The 9712-nt window shown below is 42.1% G+C and overlaps 1 long non-coding RNA gene across 1 annotated transcript; it reads left to right on the plus strand.

Moving 5' to 3' along the window:
• The first annotated feature begins 12 nt into the window (after positions 1-12).
• On the plus strand, positions 13-8442 carry LOC131280033 (uncharacterized). Its single transcript, XR_009187594.2, has 3 exons — positions 13-176; positions 4305-4423; positions 7950-8442. It is a non-coding gene; the product is annotated as an uncharacterized lncRNA (long non-coding RNA).
• The last annotated feature ends 1270 nt before the right edge of the window (positions 8443-9712 follow it).

Genomic DNA, 9712 nt, shown 5'->3' on the forward strand with positions numbered 1-9712 from the left:
ATTGAGTTGCAGTTAATATGCATAAGAATCACTGAAGAAACTTATTACAGAGGCAGAATTCCTTAAGTCTGGGAAGAGGTCCACAGAAAGAGGCCTTTTGGCAAGCACATGGGATACTAATGCATGCAGTCTTTGCGCCCAACTTCGGGCTATTCATCCTGACATTGGATTTTAAGGTGAGTTACAAAGCTCGGTGGGCCACACATGGTCCCTAGTTGCTCATCACTTATGAGGTAGAGCCCAGGTTGGAGGTAGGAGTCTTGGGTTTGAGTTCTAGTTGCATTACTAACACACCATTTGTTATTGGATAAGCCATTTTTCCTCTCTAGAACTCACTCCCCTCTTGTATAACAAGAGAGGGTCAAACTAGAGGATCGCTCAAGTTTTCCTTCCAGTTCTTATCTCTATGATTCTCTCTCTGGAGGGGTGTGTTGCCGAGTAAGTAAGCACAGTTTTCCATATAAGCCCATAAAACTGCTTCTGTATACAGAAGCTCTATGTTTGCCAGCACTCGATTAACTGGAATTCTGTTACGTGACGCTTCCAGCTCCCGACATTCCTACGTAGTCCCTGTACAATCCCAAAACATCTTCATCAAAGAAACATTAAGTTATGTTTAAAGACCATTTCCCAGTCAGATGTAGATAATGGTAATCTAAAACCCTTAAAAATCAATATATGCATGTTAGATATCATGGCTATAAAACCCAGAATATCTGATTAATTATTTGACTGTTGTTAAACAGAGGAGGGTTTAAGCAAAGGTTAGCCAAATTCTCCACAAATACTTAACTTTCCTGCCTCCGTGGAAAAGGAAAAATAATATTGACAATATGTTCAAATCAAAACTTGATTCAGTGCCATCTCTTTCCTCATGATTCTTGGTCATTGTTGAGGCAGAGGCTCTGGCCTAGAACCTTAGCCTTGGAGACTTTTTTTTTTTTAACTTTGGAGCTGAGAATCATCAAGTGTCGCAGTTTTCTTCCTGCCAAGCTAAATTTAACAAAGATCTGCAAAAAGTTCCAGGTCCAGGCAAAAGCTGTGTTTGTGCGGGTCTGTTTGCCTTCAGGCTCATTCCCTGCCCTTCCCTCCCTCTAGCAATTCCTCAGACTTTGGTGTCACCTGGCTTCAGCCTGGGGTCAGCCAGTGGGGGTGGCAGCAGGAGACTGGAGGGAGGAGGTAGAAACCAGGGCACTTCTCTCTCCATCTCTGCCCTGGGCTGTCTCCAGCAGCTGTGCCGTCTAGTCCAAGGTTCCAGCTCCCTCTAGACAAGCCCATCAAGGACCCCAGTAAGACTGCCTCCTGCTCCTCCGTCTAGTCCAAGGTTCCAGCTCCCTCTAGACAAGCCCATCAAGGACCCCAGTAAGACTGCCTCCTGCTCCTCCTTCTTCAGCTTATTCATGGTGCTGGCTTTCGGTTGTTCTATCTTTTGAGCTACCACATCCTCTCCATTTGGCTTCACAGCTCTTCTTACAAGGGTGAGACCGATTCACTCTATTAAACACCTTATGTTAAAGCCACTTGAGTTCAATTCTGCTTTCTGATTAGACTCCAGCTGATAAAGAAGGTAAATAGCCTTTACTTCCCAGTCCCTTCAATAACTGTCACACTTTGTCTTCCATGCTCATCAAGTAGCTTATCCTTTTCAAAGCCTATTCAAGCGCATTATCTCATTTAAGCCCACAGTATCCCTGAGACATAGACAGGACAGGGGTCACCACTCACATTTGACAGAAGAAAGAATGGACCCAGAGATGCTAAGTGACATGCCAAAGCTGCACAGCTTATGAACTACAGAACAAAGGCCAGAATCCAGGTGCTCTGCCACCAGGCTAGTATTGATTTCCCTATGGCATTTTGTCCCTTCTCTCTCTCCCCAGTGCTTACCTCAGAAGGTGTACTTTCTGGGTCAAAATAACAATTCATTTGGGTCTCATTTGCACTTGATGAAAGGTGCTATAACATGCAAATTGCACACCCAGAGGAGCTGGAGGGAACATTCATTTCTATTTTGGTCTTTATAAGAATATTTTGCATTAGAGTCAACCAGGCATTGTCAGCATTCTGTTAGGGCTCTAGGGCAGTATTTCTCAAAGTCACAACCATCTGAGGGGAAGGAGAGGAGGTTTGGTAAAAACTCAGATTCCTGAGCCCCACCCCACGCCTAACAAAACAGGTAATCTGGGCACTGGGAACCCAGAACGTATATTTTTAACTAGCACCCCAGATGATTCTTATGAAACACAAATTTTGAGAATCATCATTCTATGAGCTAAAAAAAAAGTTGTCAGTGTGAAGGAGGGATCAGCAAGGTGACTTAGGGGACTAGTTTCTGACCAACCAAATAAAGGGCCAGCCCTCTTGCTCCCAACCCTATAATAAGAGGCTCCGTTCACTGCCACCTACTCTGTCATGCTATGTCCTAGTAACTGTAGGTTCATGGTTTCGTTACTCTTCACAGCAACCCTGTGAAGTGGGCTATTGTTGCCATTTTACAGATAAGAAATCCGAGGTTTCAATCAAATATCTGTCCCTGGGTGCCCCCCGGCTATGAGCCAAATTCCAGTTGACTCTTGCTTGATTCCAAAGCCAGGCTCTTGTCTGCCCACCTCATCTCCAAATGATCCTGGGGACAATTTCATAATCACATAATTAGTGAATCCTTACCCTGTTTTTCAGAGAGTTCTGGGGTTTTCTTCCTCCTTAATCCTGAACTAGGCACCAGTGAAGCTGCAAGGGGTGTGAGTGAATCCAATCCCCATCTTAAATCACCAGCTAAGAGGAAGGAATTCTGGCAGGCGTGGTGTCCAGGGGTCTCTTCATTCTCCTGAGTTTTTCCCAGAAGATCTTGGAAGCTCTTTTGCCCCTGGATGTGGCCCAGAAGCTTCTGTTTTTTTGCCCCAAACCCGTGGGAACCTATCAGAAAGCCCAAAACAAGAGATGCCTGCATTAATCCATCCACGGAGGCCCTGAGAGAAGCAGCCCAAGTGTTGTTCTTATTACAAATGTTTAAAAATTAATAACATGCATGGGCAAGTGTGCAAGCACGTGGTGTTGCACATCTGGTTGATCTCGCCTCGTCTGAGCAGCCATTTCTTGCTTTCCAATGCTTTGCTTTACATGTCTGGTCACCATTTCTCGGTTGGCGCTGCTGTTTGGATCAGTCAGACTAAAGAAAACTCCCAGATAGCGATCAACCAAGACGGGCATAGGCATTCTCAGATCAGGCTGATCATTTGAAGGGTACAGAGAAGATGGCTGGCCTTTTAGAGAATGTCTTGTGCTCCCCCACATCTTCAGTGTGTTTTTATCCTTCCCAGCAGATGCTAAACCCCAACCTGCCTCTGCTAATTTCATATCCACATCTCAGAAGGCATTTGTTACCTATGTGAGGCAGCTGGCTAGAAGGCAAAAGGTTTGAGTTCAAATTTCAGATCAATCACTCACTAGCTGGGTCCCCTTAGGCAAGTTGAATAGACTCTCGGAGCCTCAGTTCCCTTATCTGTAAAATGGGGACAATAATAATATAGTAAATCTTTAGAACTGCAGGAGGCCTTTTTTTTTTTTAATTTCACATAAGCAATCTTTACAGGGCCTCATCATAGTAAGTGCTCAACAAATATTTCTTGAATGTGCCAGACACTGTTCAGGCCCTGGAGATAACAATGGCGAACAAAAAACAGAGTCCCTGTCCTCAAAGAGCTTATAAACTGGTAGGAGAGACAGAATAAAACAAATAAACATACATTTACAACATACTATCACTAGAAACAATACTGTGAAGCCAAAAAAAGCAGCATGAGATGATAGAGAATGTCCTGAACTGGGAGAAAAAGGTGCTATTACTGATATGGTAGTCAGAGAAGATTTCTCTGCAGAAGTAACATTTGAGAAGAGGCGTAAATGAGATGAGGCCATAAGATAGATGGAGAAGGCATAAGGAAGAGCAAGTGCAAAGACCGTGAGGCTGGAGCATGTTTCACTATTTAGAGAACAGCAAGGAAGCCAGTGTGGCTCAAGAAGAGAGAGCCACAGGTAGAATGAGCCACGGAGAGAACTTTCTGGAGAGGCAAAAAGTAAGTCAGAGATAGAAATGATAGAGACAGATAGATGAGGCATGAGAGATAGATACATGATAGGTGATTGATAGATGGCTAGGGAGATGACTGACAAAAATATTATAGATATATAGATAGGACAAGTGATTAGATATATAAGACATAGACAATAGATGATAGAAATAGAGAGAGTAAATCCATGCATTTATTTAAAGCATCTTCATATCTGGGGTGGAATTCTTCTAGGTACTATGACAGACACAAAGCTGAACCAGAGATTTTATCTTGAAACTTAAATCTACTAAGGAGGAAAAATCTTAAAACAAAGAGATAAGAAGAAATGGCGTCATAGAAGAGAGACATGGGTAAGTACTATCGGAGTCTGGAAGAGAGAAACTTTGACTCTCATGGCCAGCCCACCTCCAGAAACTTGGACTGGTTAATAAAAGAGATTACATTTACATAAAGACCTTAAAATAACAGTGCCTACCATGCTCAAAGAGATAAGACTTAAACTATTTCAGTAATTAACTAAAATAAAATCCTTGTAAATTTGAAAAAGAACCAAATAGAAATTCTAGAATGAAAAGTTCAGTGTATGGGTTTAACAGCAAATTGAACACAGGTAGAGAATTAGTGAAATGAGAGATATGTAACAAAATACTCAGAATTAAGCAGAAATGAATGACAGAAAATACAGAGATGAGAAGAATACAATGAGCATATATATTTTTCAAAAGGAAAACTAGAAAAACATCAGCAAAATAATCTCCCAAAAATATGGAAGGAAGTAAATCAAAAAGATAAGAAAATAGTCCAATAGTACAAAATCCATTAAATAGAAAATAGTACAATAGACATGATCAAAAAGGTCAAATTTTGGTTCTTTGAAATGACCAATAAAATTGGTATACCTCTGCTGAAACAGAAGAAGACATAAGAGGGGGAAGGTAAAAATAGGTCGGTAATGAAAAAGGGAACATCATTACAATGGTGCAAGATAATAAGAGGATATTATTTTAAAATGTTATGCCAATAAATTTGAAAAATTTGATGAAGTAGACAAATTCCAAGAAAACATGACTTACCAAAATTAACAAAAGAAGAAATAGAAAATCTGAATATTGTTGAGACTATTATAATAATTGATTCTTTAATTAAAAATAAATTTCTCCTAAATAAAATTTCAGAGTTAAATGACTTCAAGCAGATTAAACAAAATGTTTAAAGAAGAGATAATGCCAGTCTTGTGCAAACTCTTCCAGATAATAGAAAAAGTGGGAATATTCCTAGTTTATTTTGTGAGGTGAGTATAATTAATACCAAAACCCAACAAAACAGTATAAACATGGGTAGAATCCTAAAAAATGTTGATAAGTCAAAGTCAGCAATATATAAATAAAAAGGAAAACAGGTTGTGTCCAAATTTGGCTTATTCCATGATGCAAGTGTAAATGCTAGTGTAAATGTTGCTTTAACCTCAGGAAGCCTTATTTATTAAAAGAAAGAAGAAAGTGTGATAGGTATGTTCATATAAGAAATACTTATTAAATAATTGGGGTCACTGTTATGCATAAATGTCAACTCACAAAAAGGGTCTTGGAATATATTGGTTATGTAAAGCAAGGTCCTACCGCACTAACCACAAAAATTTATAATATTAAAAAATAGAAATTATAACATTTAAACTATTATAAAAAGTTATAAGACTCAGGAGAAAATCTTACGAAAGGTGTATGAGACCTCTGTGCAGAACATTATAAAACATTATTGAGAAGAAAAACAGTGGCCTTCTGGTGAAGACAAAATAACTTTAGTATGGTAAGCCATGAGATGTTGGATGGTTTGTCTCCCCTAGCCTGTTCAACGGACAGACAGAGCAGTGGAACCCAAGAGAGCCCAGAAAGAAATTCACCTATGTGTGGACAATTGGTTTTTCAACAAAAAATGAAACTGCAAAGCAATGGGAAAAGGATGTTCCTGGTAGGAGAAAAAAGTGAACCATGTCTCTACCTCACACCATACACAGAAATCAATTCCAGGAAGACTGTACAAACTGCAAAACTGTACAAAGCTTTTAGAATAAAATATAGGGGAATTCTTCATGACTCAGTTCCTAAATAAGAAAGAAAAATAATTTAGCATAAAGGAAAGGTAGTTAAGTGGTAGCCTATCAAATTTCACAAGGAAAACTAGGGTTTTTAAAAAAGAAGATATCAAAAGAACAAACCTTAAATTTTAGTAGTAGCTATCTCTAGGTGATTAGGTTATGGGTTGAATTTATCTGTTTTTCCAAATGTTCTACAATGAATACGGATCTCTTCATAATGAGAGAGAGGGAAAAATAAGAAATTATTAGGTTTTGCTTGTTTGTTGATAATCAAGAAGAAATAGTCCAAATGTTTTTAAGACGGAGAATGATTTCCTAGACCTCACTTGTACTTGGTTATTAACCCAAAGGAAAGAATATCTAATGGTGGAATTTCAGGCCATGTGGTAGGTAGATGGAGGTGATATTTGGTCACGGTTATGGCCTTTGCTATGGCCCTTTTCCATTCAGCTACTAGAACATCATCAAGGCAGCCTTATGGTCACTTTTGAAAAGACTTCCTGTTGTAGACCCAGAGTTCCCATTCCTCAAGGGAGGTAGCTTTGGGAGAGCTCCTCCTTTATCCTTCCATTTCTGGTCCCCTTTGTTTGGCACACATTTTGAGTGTCCTTCCCAGAGTTTGTCAGATATGGAGATCTGGAGCCCCTGGCCCTGCCCAGACAGGGGTCCACCCGGCCTCCTGGCGACAGACACTAGAGCCTCCCTCTTCCCCGGGTCATGCCATTCCAGACCCTTTGTAAAATCTTGGTTAGATACGTGTTTGACTCTGAGCAGGCTGAATATGAAGACCTTTTAAGGTCTAAAGCACATGTGAGGATACTTATTTGTAGCCTGGTTTTTATAGTTTTATGGGCGCTTATTTATTCAGTGAACATTCACTGGGCTTGGGTAGTAAACACATCACAGACCATGGCCCCTGAAGCCCTGAGAATTTACAATCGAAATCCGGAGTCTGACAAAACGCGGAGTTGGGACATGGTGTTCTCCCGTGAGCAGAGTCCTTGAGATAACTGGGTTTTAGAGGTGTTCCAAGAGTCTACAGCTCTTTACAATGGTCATAAAGAACGATCTGGAGTAAGGGGTGGGCAGCGAACTGGCAAAGGGGGTTAGAAACAACCTCCTCATTACTGAGGTGTAATGAACACTCATTCTGTGCCAGAGACCGTGCCAAGCACTTTACAAACATTTTCCCACTTAATACTCGCAACAACCCTGGGACGTTAATAATCTTATCCCCTTTCTGAAGATGAGGACATTGAAACTCAGAAGATATTAAGTGATTTGCCCATGGAACCACGATTAGAAGGGGGCGACGCTGAGCCAGGAACGCGAGTCCGTCAGGCTGGAAATCCATCTCTTTTTCTGTGGCCGTAACTTCTGGTCTGAGCACTGATTGTTAGGCATCTACTTCTGAACAAGACATTTCAGTTTCAATCTTACACCCTCTGAGGTGAAACAGGAACCTTGGTTTCTGAAGACCATTTTTGCCTGGCAGCAGTTTCTTGAGGATGACTCCCTGTGTTGGGTCCACTTGCGAGGTGGGGATAGAGGAGCCCCGCGCCCCGGGCTGTTGGGCGGCTCAGAAGAAACGGTGCCTATAAAACGCTTCTCTCGGAGCGGGCACGCAGGAGGCTCCCCGTCAACTCTTTTCCACTGATATTTTGTTACTCCCTCAGTCCCCAGGACTCACTGCTCCACCTTACCTCTGCAGGCAGTCAGTAGGAGTAAAATTTTCAAACAGGGGCATTTTCTGACAGTGCCTTTTGTTCTGGGGCTGGCAGTTTCTTGCAGGAGCATCTCTCATCCTCCCATGTGGCCACATTCCGCACATCCTGAAGGCGTGACACTGTTACCCCAAGTCTCGAGTCACCTGGGCTGACTTGCTATCAAGGAGCTTTCATGTCACAACAGGAAAATGATGAGATGGTGACTGGGGCTCCGGTAACCAGCTCCAGTACGTATGTTTCTACATCAGATTCTCTAAATGGGAGAAGTCATCAGGAAGCACGCCGTGGGGGTTGAGAGATCAAATCTGGAGTCAGGCAAACCAGGATGTGATCTCTGCTCTGCCTATTCCAGCTGGGTGACCTTGGGCAAGTTACCTAACCTCTCTGGGTCTCTAATGTAGCTGTAATATAGAAAGAGTTGCAGCTTTGACAGAACTCAGCAAAGTGCTTAGCACAGAACCTAGCCCAAAGGAAAACTAAATAAATGTTGATTATTATTATATTATTGTTAAATGGGGGGGAAAATACAAATAAAATTTCACTACTAGATTTGTTTTACAGCTACTAAACGATGACTTTGCATGACATTTCTCCCCCAATGGATCAGCCGGCTGTTTGATGGCTTTGATCACATCAGTTGTTGGAGTCTGGTTCAGCTCAGGTGCCCTGGTAGGTGCAGAGGCAGGGGCTTGGCTAGTCTGGAGGCCAGCAGGTTTGGGAATGTATGCTAGCGGAGCACACAAGATGGTATATTTAAAATGTCCCTTTAAATGTTCAAACTGAAAGCAAGTTGGCAAGGAGATAGAATCAGGAGAGCTGACCCCTGCTGTGCCTCAGTTTCCCCATCTGCACAAGAAGGGCCTGGACTTGATGCTGCTCTCTTGCACCTCTGCCCTTCCAGGAGGTCAGAACCATCTGAGCAGCTCTGTGTGTCCTGCAACTCCTACTTCAGCCTGGGCTGGAAAACTTGGCATCTGATGTCCCTCTCTGGGGTAGAGTTTTGCAGGGGGCAGGGCTCCTGCAGGCCTACCAGTCAGGGCACTCTCCACCGACCCCTCAGTCTCCCCATGAGCCGCGATTCCAACATCTTCACCCGCCCCCCCCTCCCCCATATGCAAGCACAGAGGACAGTTTCCACCTGGAGTTCTCAGGACTTGCAGAGAAGAGAAATCTTCTCTAAACAAATTTCTGCCCTATCGGTTAACAGCATAAACTATCCAAGGTGTTCAGAAGGAGAATTCTTCAGGAGGAGAAAAAACTGACGATAAAACTTGACGCTTTTTTCCCAGAGAGAACTAGTTTTGGGATTTAGGAAACATCGCCACCTGGTGGCAAGATGTAGAAATAGCTAGACTGAGGGTGATGTCTCCAAGCAGGTGAAGTCCAGAGTCCCAAAAAGAAAGCAGAGCTTGGATCCAATACCCTAACTTTACTGAGTAGTGGAAATGTTGTACAGAGATGGTTTGTGGCTATCAGGACTGGAACCTAGATCTACTGGCTCTTTATATGAGTAGCTCAACCTCTCCCCTCTTCAACCCCCACCCCAGCATATGCACCTCTGATATTTTAGCCTATTAATAGTCGTGGCTGGAAGAATCAGGATCATTTTCATCCTCAATGTTTCCCCTTGATTTTTTTTTTAATTAATTTCATGGGAGGCAGGAGAGAAAGATGAAAGGAGCTTTCAATAGGCTAAAGGGTTTACAAAGACATGGAGGAAGCAAATCAGAAACCAGAGGGAAAGAGTGTGGATTGATTTGGAGACTAAGTATTATGTTTTATGTTTTTTAGTGTCCAGCCCAAGAGTGAGTGTGACG

Source organism: Dasypus novemcinctus, chromosome 10 (assembly GCF_030445035.2).
Source record: "Dasypus novemcinctus isolate mDasNov1 chromosome 10, mDasNov1.1.hap2, whole genome shotgun sequence".
Classification (NCBI taxonomy): domain Eukaryota; kingdom Metazoa; phylum Chordata; class Mammalia; order Cingulata; family Dasypodidae; genus Dasypus; species Dasypus novemcinctus.